The sequence below is a fragment of the Bactrocera dorsalis genome, chromosome 2, assembly GCF_023373825.1.
Source record: "Bactrocera dorsalis isolate Fly_Bdor chromosome 2, ASM2337382v1, whole genome shotgun sequence".
Taxonomy (NCBI): Eukaryota; Metazoa; Arthropoda; class Insecta; order Diptera; family Tephritidae; genus Bactrocera; species Bactrocera dorsalis.
In genome coordinates this window covers 55,508,228-55,533,793 of record NC_064304.1, presented here as the reverse complement: position 1 = coordinate 55,533,793, position 25,566 = coordinate 55,508,228, and the positions used below count along the sequence as shown (strand labels likewise).

The following is a 25,566-nucleotide window of genomic DNA, read 5'->3' as shown; positions in this document are numbered from 1 at the left end:
TCTAAACACCGTTGGAGTGAGCAGTGTAGCTATATGTTGTTCAGGTTGTTAAACCTAGTATGTAAGAAAGAAAGGCAATATCACATGTATGCAAAAGTTTTTGTCAACTTTTTCATATTGCCCTTAAAAATGTGATAGAAACTTGCACTGAGCCAGTGACAGAAAACTGTGTCACTAGTGAATGTCATATGATTGATCATTTGATTATCATCGTTCTTGTAGGGTATACCACTATACATAACTTGCTTTTTCTCTCAAATCAATATATTTCAAAGGCATATTTATACATACATATACATATACCACTATAACATACGAAGAGCATAACTTGCTCTTTCTCTCAAATCAATATATTTCAAATACATATTTATACATTCACACATATATCTACAATTAAAAATTATTAAATTCTCCTTTCGCGGCTTCTTACCACTGCGAACATATGGATATACATATACATGTATAAGTATATGCGGCGCAATATAAAAATATATATAGAAAAACGAGTGAACTTGAGAAAATTACCTGCGGTCGGTTAATTCTCTTTTCGGTGTTTTTCGTACAAACATATATACATATATATATACACGCGTATATATATATGCACATACGGGCGCATATCAATATAGACAATATATACAAACACCCAATTGACATTGGGTACAATTATATAACAATAAATATAACAAAAAGGATTTTTATAAAATACAAAATTTGTACATAAGTATCGTCGCATATGTAGATACGCTCACTGCTTCAAAGTCCACATTGGCATATATTCCGCGATACCCCTTGGTTTTCGTCTAACAAAACCAAGCAGGATTGCGTATAAAAGATATTCAAAGTCCACATTGGCATATTTCCCGCAATACCCCTTGATTTTTGATCAACAAAAACAAGCAGGATTGTGCAAAAACCAAAAGCGTAATACATATGTACATACATGCATATGTACAAAGTGCAGTGATCTCTAAAACGAGCGCTCATTAGCACATAATAAATAAAAGATCCACCTATAGGTATACCCTATAGGAAATTTGGACATAAAATATATATAAAACAAATATACATAGAAAAATAAACATATAAAAAATTTCCGGTCTATAATAAATAACAAAATCAAATATTCTTTACGTGATTTGGAAAACTCTTATTTATATAAAATAGTTCACGTCTAAACATTTCGTTCAAAACTCTTATTTAAGCAAAAGAGTTCGCGTCCAAACATATAAGTACATATACAAACATATATACAAAAACATTTTGAAAGTTCGGCTATAAAAAAGCTATTGGTTTTATTAATTCTCTTTGAAACTCTTGCATACAAAAGAGCTTTCTTTTCTATATTATATACAAAACTATTTCTGTACATCTACTAGTCTAGTACACTTAGACATTTTAAATTATTTCAAAACATTTTCTAAATGAGCTCAGATTCAAAGGAATCTAAAGCAATAGAATCACTAAAAGTTCCAAAAATGGTTTTAGAAGAAAAGAGCCCATGTACACCTGCTGAAGCTACACGCTCAAAGCAAGGGGCCACAAAACAAAAGAGGGGTAAAGATATTTCTTATACAAAATTCATTGCTGAGAGTGACAGTTTGATACGATACTGCACTCGATTTTCATCTTCACCGATTCAAGACAAATCTGAATCGGTCTTAGAAATCAAAAAAGATAATTTAGACAATTTCTGGACACGTCTCCAAGCGGCATATGACGCAATCGTAGAATCTGACGACTCAGATCTACCGGAAAATTTTAAATCCTCGGCATACACCAAGTATGAACACTGCCTAGACCAGTTCGAAGACACAAAGGCAATGATTTCTGATCAACTAAAGCTATTAAGAGCAATTGCACCTACTCCACAACCGAGAGTAGAGCTGCCACAAAGACAAGCCCAAGAGGCAAGTTCAGGCATTCATGTTTACAGCTATGTACATAAACCATCCTAAATTATCACAAGCGCAGAAATTGTATCACCTCAGATACAAAACCAAAGGTCAGGCAGGCGTAATAGTGAAACAGTTCGCTCTCAATGACGAAAATTTTAATTTTGCTTGGGAAGCTCTAAAAGCACGTTATGAAAACGAAAGAATATTGGTCGATAAACAGGTGACGATATTAATGAATTTACCAAAAATTCAGAAAGAAACCAGCGAAGAATTCATAAAGCTTCAATCCACGGTTTCAAATTGTTTGTCGATTTTATCGACACAGAATATTCCCACAGATAATTGGGACCCCATTCTGGTAAATAGTTATATGCACCGCTGCATTACCAGAAAAATCGTTACTTTTGTGGGAGCAATCGCTCTCATCGCGAAGAAAGTGCCCAACGTGGCAGCAAATGAAGGAATTTCTTACTACCCAATACGAAATTGCAGAAAGGGTAGATAAGAGACTAGTCAGAACGAAAAACGTTCAAAACGACCTCAATAGAAGCTTCAATAGATCCCAAGCAAGTAGCCACAATCATTTAAATAGAGGCTTTTTTAAAAATCAATCGTTCACTTCCGAACAGTATAAAAAACGTCATGCGAACTTTGTAGAGGTGGTCACAAGCACAAATCGTGCGAGAAATTAAAAAAAATGGATATTAGCGATCGAAACAATTTCTTAAGAACGAAAAAATTATAAACCTACTGTTTGTCCCATGCGCATACGCTTAAAGATGGCGAAGCAAATTAATTTGCGTTTACTGCCATAAAAGACATCATTCAATGTTACATATAACAAATTTTTCCAGCTCACCCCCGAACAATGCGAACGTAAAACGAGCAACAGGATTAGTTGCCACAACAACTTCTGAAAACTGCCAAGAAGCACCATGCTGCTCAAAGGCGTTAAAAACCCAATCGCTACATAGCGAAAACCACAGTAGGGTGCTATTACCCACAGCAGTTGTCTCCATCGAGCACCGAGGAGAACTGTTTAAACTCAGAGCCTTAATAGACCAAGGATCACAACGATCATTTATAGCGTCTAGGGCACAAAACAGGCTACAGTTACCAACAAAACTGGCCAATTTTGAAATCACGGGAATGGGCGGAAGAGTTGTTCAAAACTCAAATAAAATCTGCCCATTACCCTCTTTTCCCCCGAAGTGGATAAGCGCATACAAGCAGAATTATTGTCTTACCGAAATTAACCAATATTTTACCCAGCTATCATCTAAATAGCAAGCATTGGCAAAAGGTTTCACACCTAAAGCTAGCAGACCCAAAGTGCAACACCCCCGCTCAAATAGATCTACTATTAGGCAGCGATCTCATGCCACAAATTATTCTCGAAGGTATTGAGAAAATTACCAAAACACTTCTGGCGCAAAATACCATTTTCGGATGGGTCCTAAGCGGACTAGTTGCGGAACCAGTTGCAACATTAACAACTCAAGAGGAGGAAGTCTCAAATGAGTACCTCAATTCACAATTGAGAAAATTTTGGGAACTAGAAGAGCTCCCCCCCATATCAGTCACAACCCCTGAAGATCAGTATTGTGAGGATTTTTACAAAGCCACAACTACTAGATCAGAAAATGGTCGGTACGTCGTACGACTACCACTTAAGCAACAATTTCCTAACACACTCGCCTTAGGTCACTCTCGCACCTCTGCAATTCAGCAGTTTCTAAGTATGGAAAGAAACTTACTTAAAAAAGGCGAACTCAAATCTGAATACGATGGTGTGTTAGAAGAATACCTCCATTTAGACGGCAAATACTACTCCTTTTACTTGCCACATCATGCAGTAGTAAAGATAAAAAAACAACTAAAGTAAGAGTTGTTTTCAACGCCTCAAGATCCACTAGCTCGGGAATTCCCTAAACGATATCCTGTTTACGGGACCCACGCTCCAACCTGATTTAATGCTGCTTATTCTAAACTGGCGTATATACAAATACGTATTCAATGGGGACATTGAAAAAATGTATCGGCAAATAGGCGTACATAAAGACGACCAAGATTTTCAACGTATTATTTTCCGAAAATCCCCCACCAGTCCTTTGCGCGACTTTAAATTAAAAACAGTTACCTCTGGCGTAAACTGTGCCCCATATTTAGTCATTCGAACGCTCCACGAATTGGCAGAAAACACCAAGTCAGAATTTCCTCTGGCGACCCAGGTGTTAAAAACACAAACGTATGTAGACGATATTCTGTCTGGAAGTCACAGTCTTCCACAAGCATACGAATCATTATCACAAGTAATCCAAGCCCTCACATCCGCATGGTTTCCATTAAAAAAGATTACGGCGAATCACTCAAGTATATTAAAAAATATACCACAAGAAAATTTGTTGGACACTAATTTCCTTATTTTCGAAAAGGAAAGTACAACAAAAACATTAGGCATCCAATGGAATGCGATATCGGACCAGTTCTCATACACGACAGAGTCCATCTTCGCATTATCAGCCATAACGAAAAGACAGATTTTATCCTCGGTGGCAAAACTTTTCGACCCCGCAGGATGGCTTTCGCCAATTATGATCCAAGCGAAAATCTTAATACAAGAATTATGGCTAGATGGAACCGACTGGGACGAACAAGTGAAACCGCTTCGCTTAGAAAAATGGTCCCAGTTCGCAAAAAATCTGAATGACATTTCTCAGATACAAATTCCACGATGGGTAAATTACTCCCCCGATCACAAAGTCGAATTACATGGCTTCTGTGACGTCTCTGAAAAGGTATACTGCGCTACTATCTATGTGCGCACGCAAAGTGACACCACGACCACAAGCCACTTATTAGTCGCAAAAGCAAAGGTGGTACCTTTAAAGACAATAAGTCTCCCACGACGTGAGTAATGTGGCGTACTACTACTTTCAAAATTAGTAGCCATGGTGCAAATGCTTTTAAATATGACAAAATGCAAACTATATATGTGGTCCGATTCAGAAATTGTACTAGCCTGGTTGGAAAAACCACCACATGCATGGAAGACGTATATTTCTAACCGAACGTCTCAAATTCTTGACCTAGTGGGATCAGCCACTTGGCGTCACGTAGCCAGTGCTGACAATCCTGGCGATCTAGGTACAATGGCCCCCGATGGTTGATAGAATCTCCTGATTCTTGGCCACAATCCCCCATGCGCAACATTATCGCCCCAGAAGTTCGAAAAATCGCCACCTTTCATACATTATTGGATGATACCGACATCCTTGAACGATTTTCATCGTTTCCAAGAGCTCTCAGAGTAGTTGCTTATATGTTCAAATTTATAGAGCAACTCAAAAGCAAAATCAAGGGATCACATAATTCCCCATGCAACACAGTGACGCACCTAAAGTTACAAAAGGCAAAGGTCGCACTAATAGCATACACACAAGCGCGCTACTTCAGCCGCGATATATCAGTACTAAGAGAATCGAAGCCGATTGATAAAAAGAGCTCACTCTTAGTTCTAAACCCATTTCTGGACACGAAAGGTCTGCTTCGTGCCAATGGGCTGCTCGCTAATTCGAGCCTAAAATACAATGAACGCCACCCCATAATAATTCCAGAGAGGTCACCATTTGCCACATTATTCCTCCACTACATCCACACCTTAATGCTACACGCCGAACATCGTCTCATGCAACAGATGGTACGCCAGGAATATTATATCCCCCGTCTTAAGCCGCAAATCAAGAAGTGCATCTTCATGTGCAAGATTTGCACTATGCACAAGCAGAAGATGCGAACGCAGATTATGGCAGCACTTCCACCGGAACGCTGTAATTTCGCTCTGCCTTTCACCACAACAGGTGTTGATTTTGCTGGGCCTTTCCAGGTAAAGGCGTCCATGTTAAGGTCTCCCAATCTCATGAAAGGCTATGTGGCTGTCTTTGTATGTTTCACGACAAAGGCAATACATCTTGAGCTGTGTAGTAATCTGACGACGGAGGCTTTTCTTGCGGCATTTGCTCGCTTCGTCGCTCGACGTGGCTACCCTTCAAAAATCATGAGCGATAATGGCAAAACCTTTATCGGAGCTCAACGAGCCACAGAAAAGCAATTTGTGGATTTTTTAAAACAAGTGTCACCCGACATCGTGCAAAAGTACGCCCCTCAAAGTATCAATTGGCAATTTATACCCCAAAGCGCTCCTCATATGGGCGGTTTATGGGAATCAGCTGTAAAAAGCTTCAAAACCCATTTCAAACGGGTAGCTGGAAATTATAAATACAATTACGAAGAGTTCACGACGCTATTAAATCGAATTGAAGCCGTTCTCAATTCATGGCCACTCGCAGTACTATCGCAGACCCCTCAGATTTCACCGCCTTAACTCCAGGGCATTTTCTAAAAGGAGCACCCATCCTGGCCATTCCTGAGCCAGGCGTGGAGTCGCTATCCCTATTAAATCGATGGGAACGAATTAAATTTCTCCATCATGATTTCAGCCGCCGATGGAAGGACGAATATATAAAGGATCTCCACAAAAGATACCGCTGGAAGACTCCTGAACAGGCGCCTAAACTTGAAGACTGTGTCCTCATCCACGATGATTGTCTACCCCCAACCGAGTGGCGGCTTGGCCGCATAGAAAAGCTACATTATGGCTCCGACGGTCACATACGCGTCGTGGATCTCCGTACGCAAAACGGAACCCTAACTAGACCGCTCGTGAAGCTGTGCTTTTTACCAACCACCGACGACCGCGAATCCGAAAATCGAAGTAACCAAACCGATACTGTCGCGATATAATAAAATCACTAAATTTTACGCTAAAACGAGAAATACGCCTGTAATAAACTGCTAAAAAATAATAAACCGTCAAAACCAGCAAAGAAACCTCACAAAAATGGTCGATTAATACGACGATCCGTTCATGCTACATATCGTGGCACGATTGCCCATATCAACTTATATGCCAGATATGTATAACTAACCATCTCCTTTACCATAGATCACCATGGATGTAGACACATCAGTCGCAACCCCGTCAACCGCTCGGGCTATCAATACGCCACGCACCGGGCCTACACCAGCGCACCGAATTGTGGCTGCAACAACGCCGACAACTGCACCGGCAACAACGCCGGCACCTGTACCGGCAACCGCGCCCGCAGCGGTGCTTACACCCGCACCTCGGGGTGGCACCCGACCACCATCGACTACATCGAGGACATCGGAGACCCGTCGGATAAGGTGTCCCATCTGTCGACGCCCTCATCGTCTCCACCATTGTGGAATATTTAGGAGTATGCGGCCTTTGCAACGGCAGCAAGTGGCTCAGGCCCACGGGCATTGCCTCAACTGCCTGTCGCACACTCATGCGACTACGGAGTGTGAGTTACGTGGGCTGTGCCAAATGTGCCACCGGCCGCATCACACGCTGCTACACCGCAGCTCGTCACGCGAAGTGAGCCGGACACCCAACCATCACGGCCGCATACCCCGAGTCCAACTCGCAGCTCGTGCCGCACCCCAGCGCAGCGCAACATCATTGCGGCGTCGACAGCCTTGGCCACCATCGCGTCGATCTACGGGTCTGAGCAGCGTTGTGGCAACAGCTGCAACGCCTTTTAGGCTAAACAGTCGTTTAGGGGGGCCGGGATGGCTAAATGAACACCTGACCCCCCTCTTAACATAGTATAACTACACCCCACACATACACACCATACTCAACACATCTTCACCCCACACTGCACATCCTATACTCAACTCATAGGCATCATGCGGATCATTTCCTTTCATCCCACACTACGTACCACACTCAAGACATCATCTTTTACACCACACCTTTCGCGCCACACATGAGAACACCACACACAATCAACAAAAGGAACTGGCGGACGGCGCCAGCCTCTCTTTCTCATACGATCCGCGCGCATATACGGTTCTCCAGCAAGCAACCAACAAAGTCGTCGCCAAATCAAAGGTGAGTTGCCGCGAATTTTGATAACTTTTCTAGGGTCCATAGTTACTCCCAGATCAACAAAACTGCATACTTGCTCCAACCTAAAGTTTTGTATTTTGTATGAAGTTGGGTCTACAGATCTACGTGAAGAGCACATCGTTTCACATTTTTTAAGCTTCAACGGCATGTTATTTCTATCACACCAAGAAACTAGGTTGTTTAAGTCTGTTTGAAACTGGCATCTTTCGTTGTTTGAAGTATACGTTTTAAAAAGTTTTACATCGTCAGCATATAATAAGACTTCTGAAAACTTAACAACAGATGATATGTCATTAATAAATAACAAGAACAGAATTGGACCAAGATGGCTACCTTGTGGAATGCCTGAAGGAACATTGATTATGTCAGAAAAAGTATCGTTAAATAAGACTTGTTGAATTCTATTGCTAAGATAAGAAGCAACCCATTTTAGAAATATTAGTTGAAAACCAAGAAGATCAAGTTTATTCAAAAGAAGAAGGTTTACTTTATCAAAAGCTTTACTGAAATGTGTGTATATAACATCAGTATTCTTATTCTCCCTAAAGCCAGCTGATACATGTGATACAAATTCAAGCAAGTTAGTTATTGTAGATTTCCCTTTACGAAAACCGTGCTGAGAACAAGAAATTAGTGGAGAGATCCGGAAGGTTATGTCGTCTGTTATAATTGCTTCAAAAAGTGTAGGTATTGCAGACAACTTTGCTATTCCCCTATAGTTTTCAATAGATGACCTAAATCCATTCTTATGTAAAGGAATTATAAATGACTTTTTCCATATGGGTGGAAATAAGCCTTGCATAAGAGATTAGTTAGATAGTTTTGTTAGGGGTTGGTATATATATTTGGCACATTTCTTAAGAAAGCATGAGGGAATCATATCTGGGCCATAATTGTATGATTGTTCTAACATGTTCAACTGATATAAGACGTCTTCTTCGGAAATGGTAGGCGCATTAATGACAGAAATCGGACATAACTTGTGCTGATGCGGAACATTTTTTGGAGATTTTGGAGAGTAATTGGACTTAAAGAATTCAGCGAACATATTAGAATTGATGTGATTGTCACTAATGTTAATATTAAGGGCTCAAATTTTCAGGGAACTATTTCTTGGGTTTTTCGAAGGAAGTTTCATGACGGGATTGAAAAAAGCGAAACACCCTAATATATACATATATATGATAACTTATCAACTCTAAACACACATTTAGGCAACCGCAAGTGTGCATTTGAAATATCACACAACATACATACATACATACATACATTCACATATATTTAGTTATATGTTGGTTGAATTTTCAAGTGATGTGATTGTGTTTTTGATGCGTTCCTGGGATTTTGTCAAAAATTCCTAGTTTTTCACACCAATTGTTAATGATTTCTTTGCTGAGGCTTTTCGAAAGCTAAAACAACTAAACGGACACTGAATCTGCACGATAAGATAAGTACAATTTGTATTTTTTTTTTATTAGTCAGCTGTTCTCCTTTATGTTTTCTCCTTTTCGTATTCCCTTTGGTTTTGGCATTGCCAACTACCGAAAATATAACCAAGGTTGTAGCGACAGTGACTGAACACACCTTTCGTTAGGAGCTCCGAACTATTTTTCTCATTGAGGTATGGCCTCTGAGAACCGTAGTGCATGCACGCCAGAGAATCTATTTAGAAGGAACTCTAAAATGATGAGAACACCTCCTAATGGAAAAAGTCAGTTATCCACCGCTGGTGGATCAAACTAAAAATGCGAAGATGCCAATAATACAATTAGAGGTGGCAAAATCTCCAAGGAACCGCTTTTTAAAGAAATTACCCAAATTTTAAGTTGGGTAGTAAAATAAAAGAACTGGAGGATATGATGGCTGGCCAAAGGATTATGGTAGGGAAAGCGTCCCAGGTTTCCCCAATGGATAAGGATGAAAATACCCCGAGGATGAAATACTCCGAGGCCACGGGAGACAATAGGCTTTTTACCTCCCAATAAAAACCCGAAAAATGTAAATAAAGCGGAGCAGCCCACCTACAGCGAGACATTGAAGGTGATTCAAACCAATACAACGTTTATACCCACTACATTCGAAACATGGACGTTGTCAAGAAGCGAAGACCAGTCGAAAAGAAAATTAGATCGAGGTCAACATACTCACGAAAAAGAATGGTGCATCATACGCGATTATTCTCCGGAAAATAAAAGGTGACACCGGGTTCGAAGAATTGGACTGAAGTGTCACGTATATAAGGAAAACGTTGAAAGGATACCTGCTATTAGAGCTGAAAAATCAAGCGGATAAGAGAGCCGAAACGTTCCAAAGTGCCTTAGAGGAAGTGGTCGGTGAAATAGCTGTGATACAGCCCAAAACCCACAATGTCGCGATCATATGCAAGGATTTAGATGCAATAACAACTTCGGAAGAGATTTGTGAGGCACTGAAAAAAGAGTGCGGGATAGAAAACCTATGGAAAATAAATATTAAGAGCATGCGAAAAACCCGAAGCGGTACCCAAATACTATGCCTGAGCGCCCAGGATGCCAAGGCTACGCTTAAGGTAGGCAACATAAAAATTGTTCGCAGTAAAAAGAAGTGTTTTGAAAAACTCATTGAGGCAGCAAACGAAGACCCCTGGGGAACAGCATATAAAATGTGTATGTCAAAATTCAAAAACAAGGCACAACAACACAAAAGCGCATCCATTATGAGAAATGTGGTCGAAACTGTGTTTCCAAAACACGACAGTATTTCTTATGCTAAGCCTCGAACCGAAGTCATAGAGCCACGACTGCTAGTTAGTGAAGAAGAAATATTGGCCATAGCCGGAAAAATTAAAAGCAGCAAAGCGCCTGGATTAGATGGCATTTCAAACAGAGCCCTAAAGGAAACCATGACTCTGAAACCGAAATTATTCTTAAAACTGTACAATGCGTGCTTAAAAGAAGGAATATTTCTCTACCCACGGAAAGTCCAGCGATTGGTTCTACTCCCTAAACCAAAAAAGCCTCCGGAGGAACCATCTTCATATCGTCCTCTGTGATTGCTGCACACTATTGGCAAAGTATATGAAAGCATAGTTAGAAACCGCTTGGAGATAGCAATCCAGAAAGACGGCGGATTATCTGAAAGACAATACGACTTTATGAAAAAAGGTCCACCATTGACGCACTACATGATGTCGTTGACGCGAAATGGGCAGTAAGTGGCAAGCGATGGTAAGGCGGAACAAAAAAATATTGTGCGCTGGTCACCCTGGATGTGAAGAATGCCTTCAACTCAGCAAAGTGGGAAAACATAATCAAGGCTCTGTATGACATAAGCACTCCTCAATATCTGATGGAAATTGTGATAAGTTATTTCGAAAACAGGCGACTGTTATACCAAACAGATGAAGACACCAAGAGCTAATCGATTTCGAGTGGAGTCCCGCAAGGCTCGGTACCCCCCTTCTATGGAACATAATATATGATGTTGTGTTAAAGAGACACCAACCGAAAGCTATTAAATTAGTTGCATAGGCAGACGACCTTATTATGGCAGCAGTGGCTAAACACCTCGATGACCTCCGTAGCAATTGCAATGAGTGCATAAAAGATCTGCGTCAATGGTTCTCTACAATGAGTTTTGAACTGGCTGAGCAAAAGGCAGAAGTCTTGCTCATAAGTACAAGAAAAGTGGAAGAAAGAATATGTCTCACCATTGGAGAGCGCGAGATTCATTCACAGCCTCACCTAAAATATCTGAACTCAAGGCTCAAATTTAAGGATCACCTAGAATACACTGAAGGTAAAGCGAATAAAATCCTGAATGCCTTATCAAGAGTGATGGCAAATAAAGCTAGCGTTCGTTCCAACCGGTGTTTTTTACTCGCAAAAATAATGCGATCGGTTATGTTATATGCGGCTCCAATAAGGATCCCGGCGCTAGGAATCAAAGCATATGCCAGACAAATAAACACAGTGCACAGGCTGTCGGCACTGAGAGTTATTAGTGCTTTCCGATCAATTTCAAGTAATGCTGCAGAAGTAATACCCAGTATGATGCCCATTGACATACAGGGTGACGAATACGAACGAGTGTACAAATTACCAGAGCCATCTATAGGAGCCAAAATAGAAGAGAGAGTGAAAAGCTTAACGATACGGCAGCAGCGGTAGCAAACCTCACTCAAAGAACGGTGGACCTACAGACTAATACCGGACATCCATTCTTGGATCGACAGACGACATGGGGACCTGGATTTCCACATAACCCAAATACTAAGTGGACATGGGTGCTTTAGAAGCTACCTGTACAGATTCCAGCACGACATTAGTCCGAATTGTCCGACGTGTTCAGAGTGCTTTGAAGACTCTGAGCATGTTTTCTTTTATTGCCCGCGCTTTATAAGTGCAAGGGAAAAACTTAAAACTACACTCGGTGATAGTTTTACGGTGGAAAATTTGACGACACTCATGTGTCAGTCCACTGAGAACTGGAGAGCTGTCAGCGAAGCGGCAGCCTCAATCATGACGAAACTGAGACATATATAGCAGAATAGGCGTCCGTCAGTTCGTGCCATAGAGGAGACTTAAATGTCTTATCACTCACACGAAGTAATACCTAATCAGGTGGTTCCGTGGGATAGGCTGGAGTTGGGAGTAGGTTAGGTTTCGCGGATTAAAGTTCCGCATGTCGGCTTTTGATGCTTCCCCCTACTAAAAAAAAAACATATGTTTAGCAATTAAAAATAGTTCCAAAAAATTTTATAAAAAGACCATCGTCGAGCATACTAAAAACCGTAAAGATTTTTCATATAATGGCAGGGTTACAGTGGATCTAGAAAAAAAGAGGTAAAGAACGGATAAAAAACCTCTACCACACTTAAAGAATTATCATCATCTTTAGGATTAGTTTCACATTACTCGAAATTTGCTAAGAATATTGCACAAATTCGCAAGCCACTAACTATGTGTATGTAAATGGTGGCATATCAAAAAAACAAAAGCTCTACAGTACAAATAACAACATTAGATATACACGCATTAGAAGCCATTGAAATTTATTAAAAACACAAGTGGAAATATATATATATATATTTATATTATATTTCAAGAAGGATGGAGTCAAAAACGCACGCAATGAAAAAGAACTATAAGCCTCGGATGAGAGACCCCACTTTTGATGACGACCATGGCAAACGAAAAGAGGACTACGATTTGAGGGCATGCACTTGGAATGTCCGATCTCTTAATTGGGAAGGAGCCGCTGCCCTGCTGGTTGATGTCCTCGTGTAAATAAAGGCTGACATCACCGAAGTCCAAGAAATGCGATGGACAGGACAAGGACAGAGACGAGTAGGTCCTTGTAGCATATACTACAGTGGCCATATAAAGGAGCGCAAGTGTGGTGTAAGATTCGTGGTGGGAGAGAGACTCCGTCGCCGAGTACTATCATTCACTCCGGTGCACGAACGTCTAACCACAATCCGCATCAAAGCGAGGTTCTTCAACATATCGCTGATTTGCGCCCACGCCCCGACGGAACAGAAGGACTATGTGACCAAATATGCCTTCTATGAGCGCTTCGAGCGCACTTATGAGAGCTGCCCCCGCCATGATGTCAAAATCGTGTTTGGCGACTTTAACGCCAGGGTGGGCAAAGAAGGTATCTTTGGCTCTACGGTTGGTAAATTCCACCTCCACGACGAAACATCCCCAAATGGGTTGAGGCTGATCAACTTTGCCGGGGCCCAAAATATGGTTATCTGTGGTACTAGATTCCAGCATAAGAAGATTCATCAAGTTACCTGGGTGTCTCCAGATCGAAAAGCCACCAACCAGATCGATCATGTTGTGATAGACGGAAGACACGTCTCCAGTGTTCTAGACGTGTGTACGCTCCGAGGTCCTAAAATCGACTCGGACCACTATCTTGTTACAGCCAAGATTCGCACCCGCCTTTGTTTGTTTTTGTGCAACAAAAAACGCACGTCAACAAACACAAGGAAGGTTCGACGTTGAGAAGCTGCAATCACAACAGACAGCCGAACGATTCTCTACTCGGCTTGCACTCTTGCTCTCTGAGAGCACTCGTCAACAACTCGGTATAAGGGACCTGTGGGACGGCATTTCAAACTCCTTACGTACAGCTGCAACCGAAACCATTGGTTTTCGGAAAGTTCAAAATAACAGCCGGTACGACGAGGAGTGCCGCGTCGCAGCGGAGAGAAAACAGACTGCCTAACTCGCAACGTTACGATCGACCAAAACACGTGCGGGATGAGATAGATACCGAGAGTTGAAGAGGGAAGCGAGACGCATTTGCAGACAGAAAAAGAAAGAGGCCGAAATGCGTGAGTATGAAGAGCTTGATAAGCTGGCCGACAGGGGTAATGCTCCAAATTTTTACGAAAAAATGCGGCGGCTTACAGAAGGTTTCAAGACCGGAGCATACTCTTGTAGAACCCCCAAAAGGTGATTTAGTCACCGATGCCCAGAGCATACTTAAATTATGGAGGGAACACTTCACCAGCCTGCTGGATGGCAGTAAACGTACAACGCCAGGAGAAGGCGAACCCGATTCCCCAATCTATGACGATGGAGCAGACGTTCCATTGCCCGACCATGAAGAAGTTCGAATAGCAATGATCCGCCTGAAGAACAACAAAGCGGCGGGGGCCGATGGATTGCCGGCCGAGCTATTCAAACACGGCAGCGAAGAGCTGATAAGGAGCATGCATCAGCTTCCTCGTAAAATATGGCCAGAAAACATGCCCAACGATTAGAATTTGAATGTGCTATGGCCAACCCCACAATTTGCGCCAACTACCGTGGGATAAGCCTCCTCAACATCGCATATAAGGTTCTATCGAGGTATTGTGTGAAAGATTAAAGCCCACCGTCAACAAACTGATTAGAGCTTATCAGTATGGCTTTAGACCTGGCAAATCAACAACAGTCCAGATATTCACCATGCGCCAAATCTTGGAAAAGACCCGTGAAAGGAGAATCGACACACACCACCTCTTCGTCGATTTCAAAGCTGCTTTTGACAGCACGAAAAGGTGCTGCTTTTATGCCGCGATGTCTGAATTTGGTATCCCCACAAAACGGCTATATAAACTGACGCTGGGCAACACCAAAACCTCCGTCAGAATCGGGAAGGACCTCTCCGAGCCGTTCGATACCAAACGAGGTTTCAGACAAGGCGACTCCCGATCGTGCGACTTCTTCAACCTGCTTCTGGAAAAAATAATTCGAGCTGAAGAACTTAATCGAGCAGATACAATCTTTTGTAAAAGTGTACAGCTGCTGACGTATGCCGATGATATTGATATCATCGGCCTCAACACCCGCACCGTTAGTTCTGCTGTCTCCAGACTGGACAAGGAAACAAAACAAATAGGTCTGGCAGTGAACGAGGTCAAGACGACAGTCATAACTTTGAAGTCGTAGAAAATTTCGTCTATTTAGGAACCAGTATTAACACCGCCAACAACGTCAGTCTGGATAACTCTTGCCAACAGGTGCTACTTCGGACTGTGTAGGCAATTGAGAAGCAAATTTCTCTTTCGACGAACAAAAACCAAACTCTATAAGTCACTCATAATTCCCGTCCTGCTATATGCTGCAGAGACTTGGACGATTACAACAACTCATGAGTCGACGTTGCGAGTTTTCGAGAGAAAATTTCTGCGAAAGATTTATGGTCCTTTGCGCGTTGGCCACGGCGAATATCGCATTCGATGGAACGATGAGCTGTACGCGATATACGACGACATTGACATAGTTCAGCGAATTAAAAGACAGCGGCTACGCCGGCTAGGTCATGTTGTCCGAACGGGCGAAAACACTCCAGCTCTGGAGGAAGACCTCCACTCCGTTGGAAAGACCAGGTGGAGAAGAACCTGGCTTCGCTTGAAATATCCAATTGGAGCCACTTAGCGAAAAGAAGAAACGACTGGCGCGCTGTCGTTAACTCGGCTATAATCGCGTAAGTGGTGTCTACGCCAATTAAAAAGAAGAAGACAACCAACGATTAACCGGATAGTCGAAAATCAGCAGGTTAATCGAATAGTCGACGTCTTATGGCTATCCGTATACTGCAAACCGAATATTATTATTCGTATAATGCTCTATCCGATTAATCGGGTTAATCGTAAATCAACTAGAGCTTAAAATAAATGTCGTAGTAAAGAAACGTTTACAATCATGTAAGAATTTCTAATGATCTGAAATACCAGCTGCGCATAACCTCAGTTATTAATGCCTACAGCCGCAATTCTGAAATAAAAATTATAAAGAAACCTTCATTTTATTAGATATTTCAGTCTTCGACTATCTCCCTCATTGAGCGGACGTGTTTTCTTAATCGCGGTTTTTCTTTTGTGCTTTATGCTTTATTCTCATATTCCTCCTTGAATTTAAGTGCACGTGCTTTCGTTTTATTTTTATCGTAAGGTTATTCGCGTAAAAAACAGCGCATATTAGTGAATATTTGATTTATTATGGACACAGGGCCGCCTAACCTCGGTGAAAATAGGGGGCCTCTAGCCCCAACCTCAAAAGGAAAAAACTTACTAACAAACCACTTGAAAATTTTCCAGAACTACCTCAAATTAAAAAATATTGCCCAAAGTTTGTTCTAATACTTATCTGCAGCAGATTCGAACAAAACAATTTCAAAATACTCTTGTTTCGCTGTGCATAAGGAAAGGAAATTTTATGTATCACCGAATTCCGTGATGGAAATCTACTATTACTTGTTAAAAATCGGAAGATCGCTGAAAAATTTCTAACAACAAAGAAATTAAATTTGGGATATTAAAATTAAGTTACACGACAATTTGAATTGCTCTAAAGGTACAATCTATGCTCCATTTCTAAACGACATTGCAGAAGAAAAAATTGTTGACAATTTAAAAGATTAGGGCGTTACTTCCATCTATAAATTCACCAAAAATCTAGAAGGCAAACAAAGACTTAGTAGAGTGGTACTTCTTTCATTTGACCTCTACAAACTTCCAGAAAAAAATCGCACAATGCGGATTAGAGCATATTTCCCTAACCCCATGAGGTGTAAAAGTTGCCAGCTTCTAGGTCACACAACGAAACGTTGCAACAACAAGCCAGCCTGCGATATGTGCAATTTCCCTCCTCATCTCCCCTCGCCATGCAACCGCACCTTTTGTGCAAATTGCTCAGGCGATCATCCTTCCTCTTCACGCTCTTGTCCTAAATACGAGACTCGCTCTCTCTCTACAGACAATTTCGATCTCTCTCAACCTACGGAATATATCTCACAATACACTGCCTATTTCTCCAACTTAACTCAAAACCATACTAACAAAAATGGTGTTGCTACTTTAATAAAAAAAGATTTCCCATACAAACTTTTCCATAAATTTTTTAATATTGCTAGAATATCAGTAAAAATATTTATTGGACTTAAATTAACCACCCTAACAAATTGCATTCCACCACACCGAAACTTCAATATCAAAGAACTATGCGATATAATCGGACCTATCCGAACACCAGTACTTATATTTGGAGATTTCAATGCCTGGAGCCTTCTTTGGGGTTTCACATATACTAACCAAACAGGTAAAATCATAGAAGACCTTTACTAGCGGAAAACTTGACAATTTTAAACGATGGTTCTCCTACGCATTTTTCTACACATAATTCGTTCACGAATGTAGACCTAGTCATTTGTTCTTCTTCTATCGCCTCTAAACTTAAGAGGGTATTCTACTCTAGAATTTTGAAAAAATCGATTTTTTTCATATATTTAGAGCTTAGACCCTTAAGAACATATCCTCCAAAGGATTTTTAAAAATTAAAAGTATTTTAAGAGCTACAGTTACTTTAATGACGCAGTATCTAGCCCGGTAGGTTGGTAGACTCACTTTTTTAAACGCGTTTTTCTCGAAACTACTTTTTTCCACACGGTACCGGCATTATCTCAAGTTCTATACAACCGATTTACTTGAAATTTTGTGTGAACTTTCTTTATATAATCTTTTATCCTTTGTCTTTATATAATCCTTAATCCTTTGTTTTTAATATTTTAAAAAAATTCAGGAATTTCAAAAAAAGCGTAAAAAAAATGATTTTTAATTTCAGGCAGTCGCCATTAAAAAAAATTCATCTTCCCTGAAATAGGGACTATAACAGCATTCTTACCGATTAAGAATTTCTTTTGATTTTTTTTCAGACCACTAGGAGAGTCAGGATCAATGTCACCAGGATGCGCCCCCCTCTATTTATTTTAATTCTTAATATTTTTTTGTAAAATTTGTTTCTGTATTCTTAAGATATCAATAAAAGCACCATACAAAAATGGATAGTAAAAATATTTTTTATTTTTTTAATTAAAATTCAAAAAACTGCCCAAAATTTGATTTCTAGAGTAGAATACCCCCATAACAGCCAAACACTAACTAATCTATATAACAGCGATCACTTTCCCATTATAACTCACTTCTTAAACCCCTTAATTCAGAAAAGTATCGGCGAAGCCTAATTTTCTGTTAGACAAGGCAAATTGGTCCAAATTTCAACAACTCTGGGAAAGTTATTCTGCTGCAAATCCCATTGTCGATAATATAAATAAAGAAACAGGGACGATTACCAAAATAATCAAAACCTCTGCTCACCTCTCTATCCCCCAAACTAGTAAAAAAAAGATTTAAAAATCATGTGCCTTATTGGTCTACAGAATTATCTAAACTTAGAGAAGAAAAACAAACACTATGATTAATTTACAAAAGAACTCGATCCATTCATAATCTAATAAAATATAAAAAAGCCAAAAAATATTAAAGAAGCAAAGAGGGCTTGCTTACAAAAACTTACCGAAGCTATCACTCCGTTAACAAATCCCAAGAAATTATGGGCGGACGCCTCATTTGTATCAAATAAAAATGAACTTCTCAGTAGAAGATACAGCAAAAATAATTCACCCCCATATATTACCGAATCTGGCATAACCATCGCTGAATTCGATTTTACCTTATCTTCAATGTCAGGCAAGACGCCCGGTGCAGACAGAATTTCATATCCCATGATAAAAAACTGTACTTCTAGTCTCAAAAATAGAATTATTAAATTGTGCAACAATATTTTATGTCAAGGTGTCTATCCTCAAAGTTGGAAAAACGCGGTGATAGTAGTCATTCAGAAATCCAACATTGTGTCCACAGATGTTCTCGGTTACGGGCCAATATCACTCCTCTGTTGCATGGGCAAACTATTAGAAAAAAATATATCAAAACGTATCTCGTGGTTCGCATTAAATATAAACCTTCTCAGTCGAAACCAAGTAGCATTTAAGGCAGGGCAAGTACAATGAATGCTTTACTCTATTTTAACGATTTCGCCAAAACTGCTTTATCGAAAAGAAACCACAATCCACTCTCAGTTTGGATTTCGAAAAAGCTTTCGACAGGGTTGGTTCTCATGTTATTCTACGACGGCTTGAGAAGTGGCAAATTGGTGAAAAATTTTTTTATGACTAAAATCAATAACACCTTTTCGAACACGTACAATATGTACAATGGAATACCACAAGGATCACCACTGTCTGTCATACTATTTGTAATCGCATTTAACGAAATCGGTACGATAATCTCTAAATATAAACTCATTTCGCATATTATATATGTTGATGATGTGCTGATCATCTCCAAACAAAATAATCTAAATACTGTAAAAAATACCTTCTTAAAAATCCTTACTGATATTTCAAATTGGTCTAATTGTTCAGATGCGAATATTTCTATAAACAAATGCAAATTATTCCATATCTCTAGAAAACACTTCAATCTAAGCTATAATAATGTAAATATTTTAAATACTGCTAGTCTTAAGTTCCTAGGTTTAATATTCGATAAGAGACTTACTTTTAAGGAACATTGTACAAATTGTCGTAAGCAACTAGTTTCTAGGCTTAATATAATTAAGTATCTATCATCACCAACACTGTTTAATTCACATTTCTTCTCTCATCAATATTACAAGAGATTTGATTCTATCTAAGATTGATTATGGTCTCCCTATCTACGACAATTGTGCCAAAAGCAACATAAAGCAAATCTTTGAACCATATCATACAGCTGTTAGAAGAAGTAGTCGGGCATTCCCAACTTCATTCATTAATTTTTACTGACGCTTCGAAGGCTAACTTCTACACGTCTTTTGCTATTTTTTTAAAACGTTGGAAATACGTTAAAAGCTGGACACCTGCCCACTTACTGCTCAGTATACACCGCAGAGGCAGCAGTCATCTATAATGCGCTATCCATAGTACAAAACTACAACTTAAAAAGCTCTCTCAGTTCTCCTAAATGCATCCAACAAATCCTATCTCAATGCGCAAATTAGAAACATACTAATTGAAAACGCAAACATAAAAATTATGTGGATTCCTGGACACGCCGGTATTACTGGAAATGAATGGGGCGGTCAAAACGCCAAATTGGCGGCAAAACAGATATTGATTGTTTTCGACTACATCGAAAAAAACGACATAATCCATTTAATAGCTTAAAAACAAAAAGCCATAAAAGTTAATGCTTGGAAGAATGTGCAACACCACTACGCCATCTGCAACCAAGAGAAGAAAAAACCTGCTTACCTATTAACAGGCCCTTGCCAAGATCTAAAAGCCTTTGTTCGCCTTCGTCTTGGACATACGTCATTAACGTATTCCTATTTATTTAATGGAAACCGAATTTCAACCAGTATTGTAACTCTTCGTCCTTAACCATAACACATCTACTAGATGAATACTTGGAGAGCAAGAACCAATATCTTTCAGAATAATAAAGCTCTTGATTTATTAAAAATAACGTCTATTGTAAACATCACTACAATATCTGAATTCCTATCTCGTACAAAATTAAAGAAATATATTTAAGTTGTTCTTTTTTTTAATTTATTTGTAACATATCATTTTTAGTTCATAAAAACATATTGCTTGTAAACAATTCTTACATGCACAAATGTTTTTGTTTGCAAGGTACTCTGAACAACTGGTTAGTAGACGCCTTTAAGGAAGGCTCTCCAAGTATGAACCCTTAATTGTAACGGGAAGGTCTTCCGCCTAACAGTCTTATATTTTTTTCTTATTATCAGAATTTGTATCCCACTAGAAAAAAATTGTTTTGTTTTGCTGATTTTGTAGGAAATTGAAAGAAAGTAAGCCTAACCATTTAAAAGAATTTTTAACTGAACGAAAAAAATATTATAAATCGGAAAACTTCTAGTTTTGTAGGAAATTTACTGCTTTATGGCAAAGAAAAAGGGAATTTTACACATACTTTTTTGCTTCCAACAGCAACAGTTATCAATCACTGAGCAGAAATGTCAATAGAATGGGGGCGTTATCACTGCGACAAGGGCCTACTTTGTAGACTTTTCAAAAATGTATTTTTTCCGACTATCGCCAAAGCACATACTCGTGTGCACTAAACAAAGGCAATTTTAAAAACAATTGCGCTTCACTGACTCTTATAAGTTTTTGTTTCAGATATAAGAACCCTCTTACATTTCTGTCCATTGCCTTAACAAAATTCTTCATTAAACCCAATTTAATATGCAAAGGTGGTAGTAATATATTTTTGGGATCAATTAGAGGTTCACTGGTAACGTTTTTATGTCCCGGAGTGAGTGCCTGACGTACTGGCCACAGCTTCTGTGCATAATGACAGTCTCTCGCACGGCTGTCTCATTCGCAAAGAAGGCAACAATATTTCGTATATCCTAGTTGCATTCCAAGAAGAATGGCTATTACTGTTAGGGCTTCACATATTGCCCAACCATACTCATGATAACGGATGTGCTCTAAAAGAACTCTCATACTCTAATATGATTCCTTCATATGAACCGCGTGAGATAAGGGCACAGATGGATATTTGTTACCGTTATGAACCAATACCGCATTTAAACTAAGTTTAGAGAAATCAATCAATAGACGCTAATCACGTGGATCATGCTTCTGCCTTAGTGCATTAAGGGGTTAGGGGTAGCCAGAGGCACGAAAAAATTAGAATTTTCAGTATTTTTTTTTTTTGCTATTAAATCGTGTTATTTTATAAATAGATAATCTCAAAACTTAACAAAATGGCGGCCTCAGGAAATTGTTGTCTAAATTTTTGGGAAAAAATCAACAGGTAATTCAGTTAAGTCTTAAAAAATCGAAATTTTTGAAAAAAAAATCTGTATAAATTTCATTAAAATCTACTGAGCGGTTTTCGAGTTACAGTTGTCACCAGTTAAAAAAACATAGTTTTGAGAAAAACGCGTTTAAAGTTTCACACTAGCGCTTTGAAGTGCCCGAGCTCTCTTTGTTATTTGTCGAATAACTCAAAAACTAATTATCGGATCAACGTGAATATTTTTAAGATATTACACTTAACGAAAATGCAAAAAAAATATAATTTTTTGAAAATTCTGACTGCCCCTAACGCCTTAAACAAAACTTCTGAACAATTTACTAGATCCTCTTCTTGAAGAAAGCAATTCTGTAACATCACTTGAAGGGCTATTCGATTCTAATTCTTTATCGAGATTCCAGGATTCATGTGCTTAGGGAATAGGAAGTTGTTCACTGTATTTGACAGGTCTTAAGCTCTTCAGTCCTGAGCGCAACCTAAGAGTTACAATTTGTTAAAAAAAAATCAGCGTTCGTTCATTTGAAGCAAAAGTTTGTTCCAGGACATGACATAAAGTATATCAGGACTCCAAGATAATGCATGTACAGCCGGCTGGACACTTGTAACTAACTTCAATAAAATACATTATAATACAAGAACATTAATTATATATTTTTACTTCAAATTACATTAGAGATGATAAATCTTCAAATTAGATGTTTTTAAATTAAAAAATACGAGTATAATAAATGAAGAGTGGAACTCCATGAAGTAATGCCGATCACTGTTGATACGTAGAAATATAATATGTATATATTTTTAATTTTTTTAATGCATTTCAATTCAAAAATTCTTAAGATAAATATGTTAGTCTATATACATAAATATAGATAGATATACATACATATATGTATATTATGTGGAATTAAAAAAATGTTTAATTTTTAATTGTTTGGCACAAACTCGCTCGTTCAGTACTTCGTTGCTTCTGAGCCTCTGAAGCGGTATAACATAGTTTAAGGAAGCGTTCTAAGCAAATATTGAATGGTGATATTGTTTCCGTCGACTTTACTCAATTTCAGAATTGGATATTTTCTGCAATGGTTCTACTTCTTGAAGCAAACTTGAAACGTTGTGAGTTTTTGATGCATCTTCAGCTAGCTGTAAATGTAACTCTGAAAGAGGGATGTTATCTTCATTATCCCATTCGGTTGTTATGTCAAACAATTTTTGAAAAGATTACCGAATTTAAGACACATTAACAGCATTCCATGCATTAAATATAAAACATATTGCGTCTTTCAAATTAATGCTTTTCAGAGCTTCGTCCACTGATTTTCCTCGTCGAACGATATGAGCTGAGTACGCCTTATGACATTCTGCCCCATGGGCTGTATAACAGCAGTACAATTCGGAGGAAGACACATTACCAATATTTGACCATCAGTACTCTTTAACTATCCTTCTTTGGGCCGATGCTCCCTGTATTATCTTTAAGTAAAATAGAAACTAAAACTGCAGTTTTAAGAAATTTTCAGTTGATAAGATACATTTTTTTAAAGCAAAACATCTACACACCATTAATGATTACGAGACGCATTCGTACAAACAAGGTATTCTTTCTTTACTGATTTCATGTCCTGTAGCCAAGGTTTCTTTTGAGTGCACAAGAGTTCTATAAGACAAAAGCTTCCAAAAGAGGCCAGAATCATCGGCATTGTATATCTGCTCCTTGTTCCAACCTAAATCAGTAATTTTTTTGTTTTGCAAAAATGGGTTAACTGAATGAGTATTATTCGAAAGTTTTTCGCCACATATCTGTTTTTGAAATTTATGATCCACCCATTGCTAGCACGAAAGTCACCTGGCTTTTCCTGTATTTTTGCATGGAAAATTTTGGTCTTTACCTTGAGCATATCAGTCGTCGTGGGTACTTTGCTCGTTGTTTTGTAACTGAGTGATTTTTTCCATTTTTGGAAGTTCTGATGGTTTAAACGTTGTCCCCTTTCCAGGACCAGATGCAGCATGCGACACGAACTTCTTTATGATGGCACTTGAAAACTTTTGGCTAAGGAATTGACAGGATATCCTGCACTTAGTTTCTTTAAAATGTCAACTTTCTACTTTATTGTTAGCAACGTAAATTTTTTTCTTGTCATTATGAAACCGCACTACACAAAACATAAGTGAAAACTGATTCAAATCTCCCGAAACGCACATGCGTAAGAGTTACAAAATTCATCATCGAAAAAAAAGGGACTTCTCAGAAATATATTCGAACTAAGGAACTATTGCAAAAATTAGCAAGGTCTTGTCGCAAGTATCGAAGTCAAAATTTTTAGATGTCGCAAGTCCTGAATACATAATGCAAAATATTTCTTTGTTGCAAGAATCGAAGTGTTGCAAGTATCGAGATGTGCAAGAATAGAGGTATCACTGTATATATTTTACGCACTTTATCCCATCGCCTAGCGGATTGGAGTGGAAGAGATGCAGCCGATGTTGAGGCTAATAATACGAATCGGCTCTCCATTCGCTTGACTACACAGATTTTCTCATTCTCTCTAAAAAATTCTTCGTAGCTTCCTCTCCCTTTTTAGTAAGGTTTTGCCGCTTAAGAGCTTTGAGGCAGGTTCCATAGGCACTTTGTTCAGTTAAGTCGTACCTTTCGCAAATACTCCTTTATCTGATAAATGTTCCACGATATTTATGGATGTAAAGTAGCGGTCAACAAAAACCTCACTACCTTCAATAAGATTTGCAGGAATTTCTATACAACAGTACCACGAATTCCCAAATGCTTATTTGGCTTTCCATTGGTCCATGTCCTTGGTAAGTAAAGTCCAATATTAAACCATCAAGTAACGCTAAAACAAAGTTTCCTATTCGATTCGGTTTGCCTTTTACAAACTGTTTCAGGCTCGTTTTTCTTAATAAAGGAATAATTTGCTCGCCGATGCTGCGTTTTGTTGGCTTAGGAATCAATTTACATCTTTTCAACAAAACGTTTAGTCTAGATGAGCTCCAAAGCTTATCTCTTTTTTCGTCGTCGGTAACTGACAAATTGCCAGCAAAATGCATGTCATTTCTCAATTTAAAACGTATATCTCTGGGGATTTGTGTAATAGCTGGAACTTTTATAGGAAGACGTAATACATGCGTATTCTGGGAAGATTCATGCATCCGGCGACTACAAGCTTGTTGTATTCAGAAGGAGTTGAGTTTAAACTGCGGTTGTTTCATTATCATTTGAGCATTGATGAGAATTAACAAGATTTTTTGAAATTCATTTTAAACGCCTGGCCTGTGCTTGTGGTTGAACTTCGGGTATGACAGATTTCTCTTCCTCTAAAATTTCTGTTCGAGTTTTAAGGTTCACTGTTTTTAAAATTTAAATATGTTTGCCCTGCACTATACAAAACCGTTTTTACACTCTGCTGACCACACTTATTGTGCTTTATTTAACAGTATTGCTAGAATAAAATTAAAAAATCTTGGTTTTTAGTACAAATGGTATGTACAGCTAGCTGCATAAAAGT

General features: G+C 39.0%; 1 protein-coding gene across 1 annotated transcript in view; it reads right to left on the bottom strand.

Moving 5' to 3' along the window:
• Window positions 1-25,566, bottom strand: part of LOC105233899 (uncharacterized) — a 237,791-nt gene that overhangs the window by 171,849 nt on the left and 40,376 nt on the right. The gene's annotated exons all lie outside the window — the stretch shown is intronic.